We start from the raw sequence: 15,239 nt of genomic DNA, 5'->3' as shown, positions 1-15,239 counted from the left end.
CCAGTGCTCAGAGCATCTTCATGGCCTCCTCTAGACCTGCTCCACCTTCCATGAGACCAGGTTGCTCAAAGCCTCATCCAGCCTGGCCTTGAATAATTCCAGGGTTGGGGCAGCCACAGTTCTCTGGGCAACCTGTGCCAGTGCTTCACCACACTCACAGGAAAGAAATTTATCTTAATCTCTAATCCAAATCTCTCCTCTTTCAATTTAAAAACATTTCCTCTTGTCCTGTCACTACATGCTCTTTTAGAAAGTCACTCTGCAGCTTTCCTGGAGGCTCCCTTAAGTACTGAAAGGCTGCTATAACATCTCCCTGGAGCCTTCTCTTCTCCAGGCTGAACAAGCCCAACTCTCTCGGCCTGTCTCCATAGGAGAGGTGCTCCAGTCCTCTGATCATCTTCATGGCACTCCTGTGGACTTCCTCCAACATCCTTCTTGTGTTAAGAGCCCCACAGCTGGATGCAGTACTCCTGGTGGGTTCCCACAAGAGAGGAATAGAGGAGGATAATGGCTTCCTTCAACCTGCTGGCCATATTGCTTTTGATGTGGCCCAGGATACAATTAACTCCCTGGGCTGCAAGTGCAAATCACTAACTTACACCTTATTTTTCATCTACCAATATCCACGACTCCTCCTGGGCACAGCTGCTCTCAATCCCTTCATCCCCAGAGTGGGCTGACTACTGGGGTTGCTCTGACCCAGCTGCAGGACCTTGCAATTGGCCTTGCTGAACTTCATGAGGTTCACGTGGGCCCACTCCTCCTTATACACAATGATCAGATCCCCCCTGAGCTTTCTCTTCTCTAGGTTGAACAGACTCAGCTCCCTCAGCCTTCGCTCATAAGAGAGGTGCTTCACATTCTTAACCATTCTAGTAGCCCTTTACTGGACTTACTCCAGGAGGTCCATGTCTCTCTAGTCTGGGGAGCTCAGAACTGTACAAAGCGAGGTCTCACTGGGGTGGAGTAAAGAACGAGTATCACCTACCTCACTGTCAATGTTCTTGCTAATGCAGCCCAAGGTACTATTGGCCTTCTTGGCCACAAAACCACAGAAGAAATTTCTGATTTTACAAAGCCAAACTGTACCTATTAGGTTTCACTATATTATTTTCTGACTTTTTTTTTGGTTTTTTTTTTTTTTTAATAACATAACCTTTAAAACAATGTACATATTGAATGGGCATTTTGAATTGAGCATTAAGATTCTCTACAACAATTTACACCTTGAAAGTATTCTTCCTGAGGTATTTTGAATTGAGTGCTAAGATTCAGAAAATATGCTGTTCTCTACCTCATTTTTACCTTTTCACATCACTGGCATCCTAAACCCAAAAATGAAATACATGTTGTGTCAAAAGTCTCATCCAGTTTATGAATCCACCAGTAAGTCTTATGTTGTTGTTTGATTCCTGCTTCAGTAAGGTTCCAAGGCAGGCATGGCACCACCCACAGCTTAAATAAAAACACATGGAAGAAGCCAGTGAATCAGATACAAGAAACACATTTATGCAGGGGGAAAAGGAGGAAATAAAGAATTAAAGGAGCCAGTGAGATTCAGAATAACTTTGGCAACATGTGGCATTCAGTCCTTCGTTTTACACTTTAAAGCTCCTCCTGCCTGAAATGCAACCCTCCATCTAAAGAGTGGTTTGGAAAAGCTTGCTCAATGTTAAGCTACTGACAGCGTCACTTAGTAGGCGCTTTTATAATATTTCTGAAAGATTACATTGATTCATAATTACAGTTCAGCAGAAAACTACAGCTAGGTGGTTGTTAGTCTCCTTCTAGCTATTACTCAGAGACTTTTTGTATGACCCTTTTCCTCTGAATGTTCTGAACGCAGCCCTCAAAATGTAATGATACGCTGCAATAATCCAGTACTTGTCTAAACAATAAGACAGCAACAGCAAGATTTCTATGAGAAAGTGCTACCTAACCACCTATGTTTTGTGCAACTGCAGCAAAAACATATTCGATGTGAAAGTAAGCTTTTACACATTACACCTTCAAAATATGAAACTAAGTATAATTTTGGTAGTGCTTGCATTGATACTTCTTGGAAAGGGCCCTACAGTAGACACTGAGTTCATATGAACACAAGTATATGCGAAAAATTCTCAAGGACAAGCAGTGCATGACGCACAAGGACATCAGCAAGATTTTTTTTCTGAACTATAGCACAGCAGCTCTTAAGATTGTAACAAGCTAATTAAAAGCTAAAACTCTGAAAAAGGCTGTGTAACCATACCAACCCTGCCAAACTGATGCACGCTGTTCTGCAAACAAGAAGCATCAGAGAAGCCATTTAAAGAGCTGAATCACTTGTTTTTACAAGTTTTGATCTTACCCTTCACATTTTGCTACAATTAAGAGAAAATCCATGACAAGGAAGGCCCCCATTGAAACCAGAGGGTGAATTTAACAACAGTCTTACGCTGCCCTCCAGTGGCCCAGCCTAAGAAAGTGCACTTGGAAAAAACTGCCGTTTTAGGGACGATTCTTTCACCAAACAGAAAACATGCTGGTTTCTGCGGATACATGGGTGTGGCATTTTTCATTGTACCCGCTTACAGAGTGCACATTATAGAACACACACTAGAACCAGGATGTCTCTACCACAGGCCAGACAGAAGGAATTTTCAGAAGTGCTCAGGGAGGGCTGAGTGTGTTTCCCGCTGAAACCGGTGTAAGTTTCAAAGGCAAAAATTTGCTAAGAGCATTTGAAAAATGCTTCAATAAAATATACAGAAGAATTATACTTACTGCAATACTCCAACATCTGGACAGGACATCAAGATCAGTATGCTGTATTTATGTAATCTCTTATCTCTCAGTCTCAATTTCCCATCATTCAGATACCCATCTTGAAATTCACCTTCTTCCTTTCCATTACACTATACAATTATATGATTTGTGATTGTCCTAGTCTTTCTTACTCTATTTTGTTCAGTTATACATTATTCCATTCACGATGTTTGGGGTTCTTTTTTTAATCTAAGGTAAAATTTAACTCTGAAACACATCAGGCACAGTTCATTTTATAAGTTTTAGCAGCTCAAGATAAACAACTAATAAAATACTTCCTGTGAAAGACTTATTAAAAGTCATTTTGTTTTTTAAATCTATCCCAGTGTTTTTCAAAATAGGAACTGCAAGAAAGTTCAGGCTGATCACAATCAGTTGAAAATATATAGCACTAGCCAGCAGTAACTTCCTTGGTCTGGGGCAAGAAAAGAGAAAACTTTAATGGCTGGCCACAAGTGTCTAGATTAGCTACAAAACTGACACAGGTCAGTCCCCTCAGGGCAGTGAATAAAGTTTTAAACACCTGCACCCACCAGATTCTGTCATTTTTCAATTCTTTAAGCCAGGTAAACTACACAGCCTCCTGGATTAGAAGTTCAAAAGACAGAAAAACATGCAGGTGACAGAGGAAATTATTATTTTTCTTGTTTGATGACATCACAGTATCAACTAACCAAATTAACTCTGCAAATTTTTGCAGCACAATTTACAATACTGGCAAGTATTTTTACATCACCTGTACACCTTTGTTTCCACTTTTTCCTAAACATAAGCAAAAGAGGAGCTAGCTTTTCTAAGTGTTTTAGATACCAGAAGACAAAAAAAGATTAAGATAATCTGAAGTTTGGGTGTTGTATTTTCCAACTCCAGTACCGGTAAGAACGGCTTTTTGTTTGGCTGTAACCACCCCCAGTCAGCTTATCATTAATACAACATCAGTACTGACACTTCATCATATATATTTTATAAACTTCATACTAAAGAATAGCAAAACTACTTAAGAATCTACGCTTCTAACCACAAAGAATCATCAAATAGTTTGAGTTGGAAAGGATCTTCAAAGGTCATCTAGTTCCAACCCCCCTGCAATGAGCAGGGACATCTTCAACTAGATCAGGTTGCTCAGAACCACATCCAGCCTGGCCTTCAATGTCTCCAGGGATGGTGCATCTAACCACATGTAGCCGTCCCCTCATCATTTCTTCCAATAAAAAAAAAATACCATTTTCATAAGCCACAATATTGAAATCTATGCAGCTAAATAAAACAACAGGGGCTGGGAAGAAAAATTAAAACAACAAAAAAATCCAAACCAAGAATGCCAGGCAGAACATCTTAAAATTCAAATCTCACTAAAACTCAAATCTGACTAAAAGCTTTTCTTTCTATATCTGCTTCTCTTGTCAGCCAGAATTTTTGACCTAACTTAGTAGCAGTCATGTAGAGGTTCTCATCAATGCAGGCAATCTGGCAGGCAGCACGGAACTGGCCAATTGCTATCCAAACAGCAGGCAGCTGGAATTGCAGTGCAGCAGTCAGAAGTCCAGACACTACTGTATAAAGGCAAACAAGAACTCATATACATTACAGTCTGCTTTACATTTTAAAGCCAAGTAACACCTGTACATTTTATTAAGGCATTTTAAAACAAGCAAGCATCCAAGATGGACAACAACTCACACAACTTCCAAAATACCTTATAAAATGAAAATTATAGGTAGACTATGAGTTGCACCATTTTAGGCTTGGTTTTTTGCTTTTTCAGTCACCATCACTAATTATCTGAGCCCATCAATATTATCAGTATCAGCATAGTTTCACATATCAAGGTCTATCAGCTGAGAAAATATGAGTGACCTCACTCCCAGGTAACAAGGCTGAAAATAGCGCTATTGTCTGAGTTCACAACAGATTAACAGTGGCTGACTGACATCCCAGGACAACTGTAGTCCATCAGTGGATGGAAAGGTGGCAGGGGACATTACCCATATTTCTCTTGCCATCTATGTTCTGTAAAGCTATCATGGGTTGAGCAGTAGCAGTCATTTTTTTTCTCCTTCTTGTAGCTGGTGCAGTGCTGTGTTTTGACTTCTGGGCTGGGAACAGTTGCTTGATAGCGAGCATGTTTTGAGGGTGTTTTTGTTCAAGGCTTTTTCTGAGCATGTGCTCCAGCCAGGTGGAGGAGGGGAGGCCGGGAGGAAGGAGAGACAGGACACCTGACCCAGGCTAGCCAATGAGGTATTCCATACCATAGCACGTGATGCCCAGGATGCAACTGGGAGAGAGAGCTGGAAGGGTGGAGCTCTGGAGGAAAATGGAGGAGGGAGCACGCGGTGCTCGGCCAGCAGGGTGGAGTGAGTTATGGGTCGGTGGCTGGTGAGGTGTTGTATTCTTTTCGCTTGTTATTGGCTGTACCATTATTATTGTGTTATGCCTTAGCTATTAAACCGTTCTTATCTCAATCCGTGGGGGCTACATTCCTTGGATTCTCCTTCCTAACTCTCCAGGAGTTGGGGGACTTGGTTTAAACCACGATATTTTTGGCGCCCAACGTGGGGCCCGAGGGTTTGAGATAAGAACAGATCTGAGCGGATTTATGGTCTCTTGTCACAATGCTGATTTATTGGCTCTCAGAGTTTTTTCTCTGGATCTCACAGTTTCAGGATTTTGCCAGGTGCTTTAAGTATGGATTAGCTGCGTTCCTGTTTATCAATCATGGGGCTTGGGCTAAAGTTTTTGTTTCACTGTACTTTATGTCAGAGGCGTGTAATATGCTGGGGCTCCGGCAGCAGGGGGGGATGGACGTGGCCGTGGACTTGGACTTGTACCAGGCCGTCCCGCTGCTCTTCGCCATCCTTGCCCTTGTCTTCGCTTCCGTCTGTGTGGAGCTGCGTGAAGCCAGGAAGGAGCGGCCCTGGGAGCTGCCGGCAGCTAAGGCTGCCAGGGAGAGCGGCACGGGGAGCCAAACGGCTGTGGCAGAGCAGCGGGAGCAGGCGGGGGAGGAGCGGAGCAGGGCGGTAGCTGAGCAGCAGGATCAGGCAGCGGGGGAGGTGCGTCCTGCGGCCATTCCCAACCCCCCGATGGCCGAGAGTGTCCCCCGGAAGTCGCCCGTCGAGCCCCAGCAGGATGCAGGAGACCACGCAGCACTTCCCAGCAAGGCAGTGGAAGAACCGAGTCCTGCCGCCGTTCCGAACCCCGCAGCGGCCGAGAAAATTCCCCAGAAGTCACCCGCCAAGCCCCAGCAGGAGGCAGGAGACCACGCAGCATTTCCCAGCAAGGCAGAGGAGGAAGATCCAGACCTGGGAGAAGAGAAGCTGGTGGTGGGAGAACTGGCAAGCACGGCAGCTACATCAGCCCCGATCCCAAAAGTTAAGCAGAGTCAGGTTTGGGTCTTGTCTAAGGTTAGACAAGTACATAGGAGCACCAGGAGACTGTCCCCAAGGCTGGACAGTCATGAGTGGCAGGGCATGTGGGACAGTATGGCCAGGTATCTGATCCACTGGGCCCCTCCAGTGTTTTGGAAGCATTGGAAGTGGAAGGCAGCTGTATGGAGTCCCCAGCAGCAAGCTGTAGAACTGCTGAAGGGGACGGTGAATGATTGTGAGCCTGGTGGGCCCAGATACTTCAGGCCATCATTCCAGAGATGCAACATAGAGATGTCTCATGATCGAGGGGTGGACTTAAGAGTGATGGTGTATTGGAAATGTGGGATCTGGGCATGACATGAATGGTATGGAATAAGGGGTAGATAATGTCATGGTTTGAGCAGTAGCAGTCATTTTTTTTCTCCTTCTTGTAGCTGGTGCAGTGCTGTGTTTTGACTTCTGGGCTGGGAACAGTTGCTTGATAGCGAGCATGTTTTGAGGGTGTTTTTGTTCAAGGCCTTTTCTGAGCACGTGCTCCAGCCAGGTGGAGGAGGGGAGGCCGGGAGGAAGGAGAGACAGGACACCTGACCCAGGCTAGCCAGTGAGGTATTCCATACCATAGCACGTGATGCCCAGGATGCAACTGGGAGAGAGAGCTGGAAGGGTGGAGCTCTGGAGGAAAATGGAGGAGGGAGCACGTGGTGCTCGGCCAGCAGGGTGGAGTGAGTTATGGGTCGGTGGCTGGTGGGGTGTTGTATTCTTTTCGCTTGTTATTGGCTGTATCATTATTATTGTGTTATGCCTTAGCTATTAAACCGTTCTTATCTCAATCCGTGGGGGCTACATTCCTTGGATTCTCCTTCCTAACTCTCCCGGAGTTGGGAGACTTGGTTTAAACCACGACAAAAGCAAAATCAATTATGCATTTTTTAAGACAGTAAACTTCAGGCTGTTTATAACAGCTCTGATTCTCTTTTTTCCATTTCTTTCCTTTGGTGTTTGGAAGAAACGAACTCCACATTCTGATTAATAGTTTCCAGACATAGATTTCTAATTAATTGTGGCTAACAATTAGGAACTTAATATGGCATTTCTCCTACCCTCAAAACAAAAGGAGTAAGATGTGTCATAAACTATATACAAGCATATAGTCTTACACATGCAAATTTATACTTTCAAAATTACAAGATTTCAAGTACAAGTGTCTCTTCTCTCACACATGCTTTCTATTTCAGTTCTGCAATTTTGGCTTTTTGCTTTTTCTCCTTGTGGCTTTCTTCTTGTTTCCATCTGTTGATTTTGACTCTTCTTTGAAAATGTTCATGGTGCTGTTAATGGAACCACAAAACAACATCTGAAGGGACCGTTGGAGACTGTCTAGTCCACTTTCCTGCTCAGACAAGAGCCAGCTTTGAAGTCAGATCCACATTGCTCAGGGCCTTGTCAAGCTTTCTGCATCTCCAAGGATGAAGACACCACAGCCTCTGCGAACAACCTGCTCCAGCATTTAATGTTCCTCACTGTGAAGAATTTCCTAACACCAGTTCACAAGGTCTCCTGGTACAACATCAGCCCACTGCTTCTCACTCTTTCTGTCTACACATACAGGAGCCTGTCTTCTCTATGGCCACCCATTAGACGACTGAAAACAGAAACTGGAATACCCCCTCTTGTCATGGTTTAAACCAATCCGCACAGCTTGTGCACTCACTCCCCCCCTTGCTCCCCTGACTCCAGAGAGTTAGGAAGGAGAATCCAAAGGAATGCAACTACCACGGACTGAGATAAGAACAGTCCAGTCACTAAGGTATAACAGAAATCACTGCTGCTACCACTAATAAAAACAATGATAGAGGAAATAAACAAGGAGAGAGAATACAATACCACCCACCGAAACTAGCCCGACCCAGAAGAGAGCTAGCTCCCACGCTTCCAGTCAACTCCTAGTTACCTCCCCAAGCATAACGTGCCGTGGTATGGAATACCTCCTTGGCCAGCTTGGATCAGGTGGCCTATCTCTGCTTCCTCCCAGCCTCCCCTCCTTCCCTGGCAGAGCATGAGACTCATAAAGTCCTTGGACAAACCAAACATTTTAGCAGTAACTCAAAACATACATGCTATCACAACGTTCCAAGCCCAAAAGTCAAAACCACAGCACTGCACCAGCTACCAAGAAGAAAAAATGACTGCTAATGCTGAACCCAGGACACCTCTCCAAGCTATCCCTTCTTCAAGACAAAACAACCCAGTATCTCAGACGCTCTCTGTGTGTCATGGGCTACAGCCTCCATCTCAGTGGCCCACCACTACCTCCAGTATACCTCAAAAATTATCAGGGGGCTAAAGCATCTCTTCTATAAGGAACAGCTGATGGAGCTGAGATTATTCAGCCTAGAGAACCAAGGCTCTGGAGAACCGTTATTACAGCCTTTCAGTTCTTAAAAGGGGCCTATAAGAAAGATGGGGAGATACTTTTCAGCAGGGCCTGCTGCAATAGGATAAGGGGTAGTTTTAAACTAAAAGAAGGGAGATTCAGGCTAGACATATGGAAAAGATTCTTTACAAAACAGCGTGGTAAAACACTGTCACATGTTGCTCCGAGAAGTGGTGGATGCACCTGCTGAAAACATTGAAGGCCAGGCTGGATGTGGTTCTGGGCAACCTGATCTAGTTGAAGATGTCCCTGATCATTGCAGGGGGTTTGGACTAAATGACTTTTGAAGGTCCTTTCCAACCCAAACTATTCTATGACTGCATCTCCCGTGTACTGGTGAACCCAAAACTGCACACACCACTCCAGATACCACCTCACAAGTGCTGAATTGAGAGGATTAATGAATTGCTTAAATTAAGCTGCTGCTAATGCTTCCCAGGATGGGCTTGGCCTTCACTGCTGCAAAGATATGCTGCCAATTTTTGTTCCACTTGTCCATCAAAATTCCCAGATCCTGCTTTGCATGGCAGCTTTCTATACAATCAATCTCCTGTGCACCTGTTGCATGAAGCTGGTTCCTTCCAAGTGTAGGTTCCCATCAGTCCGCTTCTCCAACCTATTTAAGTCACTCTGAATATCAGTCCTGACCTCCATCTTACCAGTCATTCCCCTCCCCAGTTTGGTGTCATTTGTGAGCATCCTAAGAGTGTATTCCATCCCATTTTCTAGGTGACTGATGAAGGCATCAAATATTAGCATCCCTAATATAAACCCCTGAGGAATACCATGACTAACCAACAACACCTACTCTTTGAGCCCATCTGTCCAGCCACTTTTCCACTCACCTGATAATTGGCCAATCCAGCGCATGTTTCTCCACCTTGGATAAAAAGAGACTGTGTCAAAAGCTTTGGTCTCCCCATTACTACACTGCTACTCACATCATTTTATAAGGCAATCAGGATGCTCAGGCACAACCTGCCCAGATAAATCTGTGCTTGCTGTTCCCAATCAACTTCTCTTTGATGTGCCTGGGACCACTTCCAGGAAGACCAGCTCCATGATCTTCCCAGGAACTCTGATTAGGCTGCATAGCCTGAATTTCCCCAAACCCACCTATCTTTCTTCATGCTAGCTGTAACACTTACTTTCTTCCAATTGCGATACACTTGACCCAGCCATCATGCCTTTCTGAGTATCACAGAGGCTTCACAATGACATTGACTAGTTCCTTCAACAGCACTGGATGCATCCCACTCAGTCCCATGAACTCCTGTGTATGTCTAGATTGCTTAGATGCTCCTAACTCAATCTTCCTTTACCATGGCCTCAACTTGGCCTCTAGGCACACAGATCAACGACGTCTGGCAACAGACCATGCCAGTAATGAGTGAGCATAAAAAGCTGTTGAGTAATTCAGCCTTTTCTAATTCCTTTGTCACTAGGCCCACCACCCCATTCTTCAGCAGATCAGCATGTTCCTTAGTCCACTCTTTGCTGCTTAGGCAACAGAAACAGCCCTTCTTGTTGCCCTTCTCATTCACCACAAATTTCAGTTCCAGCTGAGCTTGGCTCCTCTACTCCATCAATGTTTATTTCTTTCATGTAGCTTATTCCTAAATTGTACACTATGTGCAAGTGTCTTCTGCTCTTGGATTCAGACATACAGCTACATGGACATCCTGCCACATCCCCTCTGTCTGTGAACTTAAGAATATGCAGTTCCTGTGCCCAAAGGTGACTATTCTTGACAATCAAAAAGCTATCTTGAGCCTTCTACTCTCCACAGCTGCCTCTTGTGAAACCTCATCTATGAGCTCACTCAAGAAGCTGAAGTCCATTCTTCTGAAGGTGAGGATAATTGTTCTGCTACACACTTTCTCTTTTCCTGCAGTAATACATAGGATGAAATCAGGAAATCATTTTCTTAACATACTGACGAAGAAGTGCAGTCTAAACCACAGCCTCTTAGAATGATAAATGTACCCATGTGTAGGTCTCAGTTTCATAAATGTATTTAATTTCTCTGCAATAGACAGTACATTCTTCTGATGTCCAAAAAGCCCAGAAAGAACAATACCCTTGCCCAGAAGTGCTTAAAAGTGCAAGGAATCCATTAGTTTTACCTGGTTATCTCCAGAAACTTCTGTGTTTACCTACATTATTCAAAGAGGGTGAGTGTGGTAAGCCCAGCATACCTTACACACACATGTACACACACAGACACTACACATACAACCCCACCAACAAGATCAGGACACATAAAATGCAGTCAGAACTTTGTGTTAATTATTTTAATTAAAACTGTCTGAAGGAAAATTCTGATTATTACCAAAAGTCCACCCTTGCACCCCATATTTTGCACTTAAAGTAGACAGCATATCACATCCCATATGCCTTTACTATGGGATAGAGGACTTCGGTTTAAATCACAGGAATGTAATTCTACCCTCTTGCTGTTCCCAGCTTCCTCTGCAAAATTGATACATCAGCCTGACCTTCATGCTGCTACTCAACATCTCTTCTGGGACCAGAATGACAAGTGTTTCCCATGATTCTCTAAGTAAGCTTCACTGGCTATAGATAAGCACCCTAACCGCTGGACTACAGTCGTAATGCATCTTTTTTGGCTATGAAGCTGAAATTTCATTTGTTTGAGCAGAAATAACAGATGAGGCCTTAAGCTAGCTTATGACTTATTGATAACCACAGTCTCCAGGGAGATCAAAACACAATACAGAGAGGTGTCTTAGAGCGAAAAGTGAACCATGCTTACTACTTACTTCGTACCTTTCGATTCAACACTTGAATGTTTGTATGTCACAGCTGGAAAAGCAAATGCATGCTGTTTGCTCTGCTGTGAATAAAAGCGGAAGCAATTTTATGGACATTGATGAGCTCTGAAACAGTAAGAGAGAGACAAATATTAAAAATCAAATAAACTTTTCCTAACTACAAAAAAGGCAGCAACAGGGTGATTAATTCCATCAAGCATAAAACCATGTGTGTTCTCACTAAGCTGAGATCCAGATGCAATTTAGGGGGCAAAGTTTTTGGACTAAAAATGAATTCAAGTCAAATTCTTTTGCAGACATTATTGCAAAGAATAAAGAACAAACACGATCAATAAGAAGCAGTGTAATTTGCAACTTTATCGTTGAATGCCTTCCAATCAACAGCCTACAGAAGGGAAGACCTATGTAAGTACTGTGATTTTAGGTTTGTCACCATAGCTCCCTAGAACCTCCCATCTGCGCAAGGGTACAGAACTGTTACAGACAGGTGGTTGAGCTCTGATTCAAATCTAGGCACTGAGCCCCCTTGCCTTGCAGTGGGTTATTTGACAGAGCCAGACTCCAAGCACAGAAACAAATCAAAGAGGAGAAATAACTCTCTGTATCTACACTTTAGCTCCAGATTTCTACACCCATGCACTGAGCAAAGCACCCAGAAAGAACAACACTGGGAATACAAAAGTTCCCCAGTGATGAGAAAGCAGAAGAAACCCTTAATCAGAATATCCTCCTTCGTGCCCTAACACAACATAAACACGCACAAATTCTCACTGCAGCATCACCCCATCCAATCATTACATCCAGTTTCCACTGCTTTTTTAACTCACCTTTCCCTTTCCTTTCCCCATAGACATTTCACCCCTGAAATTAAGCTTCTGGAATTGTTATTCCACCCACACCACACAGACTGTAGTCTAGATCTTTCTATAGCAATAAAACAGAGGTACAGGGATAAATAGAATTACCTAAGCCTTGCAGGGTAAATGACCTTGTAAGAGACTAAAACACTACGGCTCCAATCAGCTGCTTCAGTAAGTGCTGCTGTTATGGTCTCAAACACGGATCATAGGTCCTTGCTTATGTAAATCAGCATTTAGAAAGACTCTTGGAGGAGAAAAGAAAAAATAATACCTGCAGCACAGATGTATATTTTATGAATTAATTGACAGAATTGACCCTGTTTTCCATTATGATACCTCCAAGGCCCCTGAGAGTTTTAAACAAAATACAAGCCATAGGCATGGCAGAACACCCTCCTCCCCACTATGAGATAGTAGCAGGGCTTTTCCACATGTAGTTTTCACCTTTCAACCAACACACACTATTACATGTTTAATCAAGCTTCCAGAACATCTGTTATCTTCTGCAGAGTAACAGAATTTTTTACATTCACAAATACGACAGAAGCACAGCCACCACTACAACAAAATAAATATACCTGATTGTTTTGCAGTATAGTTATTCTCGGCTGTGTCTTCTCTGGTACTGAAATCTGTTATGAAAGACTGAGTGGGACTTCATCTTAGGCCAAATTAACCATACAAATCCTGAGGGTGCTAGTAACTACAGCTCTAGCCCCACTTGTCCCTTTACCCTTCACATCCTCAAGGCATTGTCTCCTGTAAGACTGTTTTGACCAAGTTTAGCAAGGTCAAGCTAAACAATCTGACATCTACTCATTAACAGCTTTAGAGGTGCTCCTGGGTTTCCAACACACAGAACATCCAACAGGCTGATACTTACTTTTTTTAACCTTTACGTGCAGGACTGCCCATTCTTTTTTTACTTTTACCACAAGTTCAGAAGAGGTAACCTGTTTCTTCTGGAGCATTTAGATGTTTTTTCTCTCAAGATCCTTCTGTTTCCAAGGAAAAAAAAACAACAACAAAAAAAAAAACCAAAAAGAAAAAAAAGCCCAGAACAACAAAACAAAAATCATTTGCCATCTTGAACCTTCTCCCTCAAAAGGGCTGGATTCCTAGATACTTCCCAGTTTCCTGTCCCCAAAGAGTCACATTACTACCCCAGTCACTAAAGTAGTGACCTCCCCTGTCCTGGGTTCAGCAGCAACAGTAATTTTTCTCTATCTTAGTAGCTGGTTCAGTGCTGTGGTTTTCACTTTCAGCCTGGGAACAGCACTTGAGAACACCCAACGGTTTCAGTTGTTGCTCAGTAATGTTTACTCTGACCAAGGACTTTCTGAGTCTCATGCTCTGCCAGGGAGGAGGGGAAGCCAGGAGGAACCAGAGACAGGACACCTGACCCAAACTAACCAAAGAGGTATTCCATACCACAGCATGTCATACCCACTATATAAGGTGGGGGAAGTTACCTGGAAGGGCGAGATCACTGCTCAGGTCAGACTGGGTATCAGTCGGTGGGTGGTGGGCATTTCTATTCTCTTCCCTTGTTACTTCCCTTATCATTATTATTGGTAGCAGCAGCAGTGGTTTTGTGTTAGACCTTAGTTACTGGACTGTTCTTCTCAGCCCATGGGAATTAGATTCTTTGGACTCTCCTTCCCATCCCTCTGGGAGCAGGGGGAGGAAGGAGGGGAGTGAGCAAGCAGCTGCATGATTCTGGGTTGCCAGCTGGACTTAAACCATGACAGTTCTTCATGGTGCCCAACATGGGGCACAAAGGCTTAACAACAGATTTCACTGGAGTGTGTCTGATCATATTTGTGATAAGAATTCATTGTTTCGGATTAACAGTCACTCATCACAATGCTGATTTATTGGCTCTCAAAGTTGTTGCTCTTTATTTCGGAGTTTCAGCATGTCGTACCTTACTTACAGTATTTGCTGGTTTAGTGTTTATTAGCTGGGGGGCCTGAGCTAAGTTTCTTGTTTCACTGTACTTCATGGCAATGACTTGTAATACAATATGACTTGTAATACAATAGACTCATTGATTATGAATCTGGGCTGGTACGTACTCCCAGTGTGGTCATCACCTTTATACTTTGGGACGTATATAATAGAAGCATTTAGCATTTACGCATCATTTTTCCCCTCCTCGGGTGGTCAGCTTACAAAGGAGCCGTTCCCTCACACCCTCTGCTCCCCCACCAGACTATTTACAGTGGGAGTAGATTCTGGAAGATTTAAAGATCCTGAATATCCTTTCAGTGCCCTTGAAAACACCCTGTTCCTTTTGCTGGGAACCAGCTTGTTGCAGCATATGCTCTGTTTTGCCTACAGCCACACCACCTTGGGAATGTCTGATCTTGTCCTGTTGTGGAACCTAAGCAGGTCCAGCTTGAGTCTTGTCTAGGATTAGACAATATAGGAGGACCACCAAGAGATTTTCCCCAAGGATGGACAGCCATGAGTGGCAGGGTGTGTGGGACTGTATGGACAAGTATCTAGGCCAGTGGGCCCCCGCAGTGCTTTGGAAGCATCAGAGATGGAAGGATGCTGTATGGAGTCCCTGACAACAAGTTACAGAATCTGCTGAAGGAGACAGTGAATCAAGTCAGTTTGCTGAGGTGAAAGCCATCCAGCTGGCCTTGGACATTACTGAATTAGAAAGTGGCAAGTACTTTATACTGACCCATGAACGGTGGCAAATGCCCTGCAGAGGTGGATGCAGCAATGGAAGCAGAGCAAGTGGCAACGCAGAGATGAATCCATCTGGGCTGCTGCGCTGTGGCAAGATATCGCTGCCCAGATGCAGAACCTGGTGGTGAAGGTACACTATGTAGATGCTCCTGTACCCAAGCATCAGACCACTGAGGAGCACCAGAACAACCAAAAAGTGGATAAAGTTGCTAAGATTGAAGTGGCTCAGATGGACTTAGATTGGCAACATAAGGGTGAATTATTTTTGGCCCGG

The sequence above is a fragment of the Melopsittacus undulatus genome, chromosome Z (genome assembly GCF_012275295.1).
Source record: "Melopsittacus undulatus isolate bMelUnd1 chromosome Z, bMelUnd1.mat.Z, whole genome shotgun sequence".
Lineage (NCBI taxonomy): Eukaryota > Metazoa > Chordata > Aves > Psittaciformes > Psittaculidae > Melopsittacus > Melopsittacus undulatus.
Note: the sequence above shows the minus strand (reverse complement) of the source record.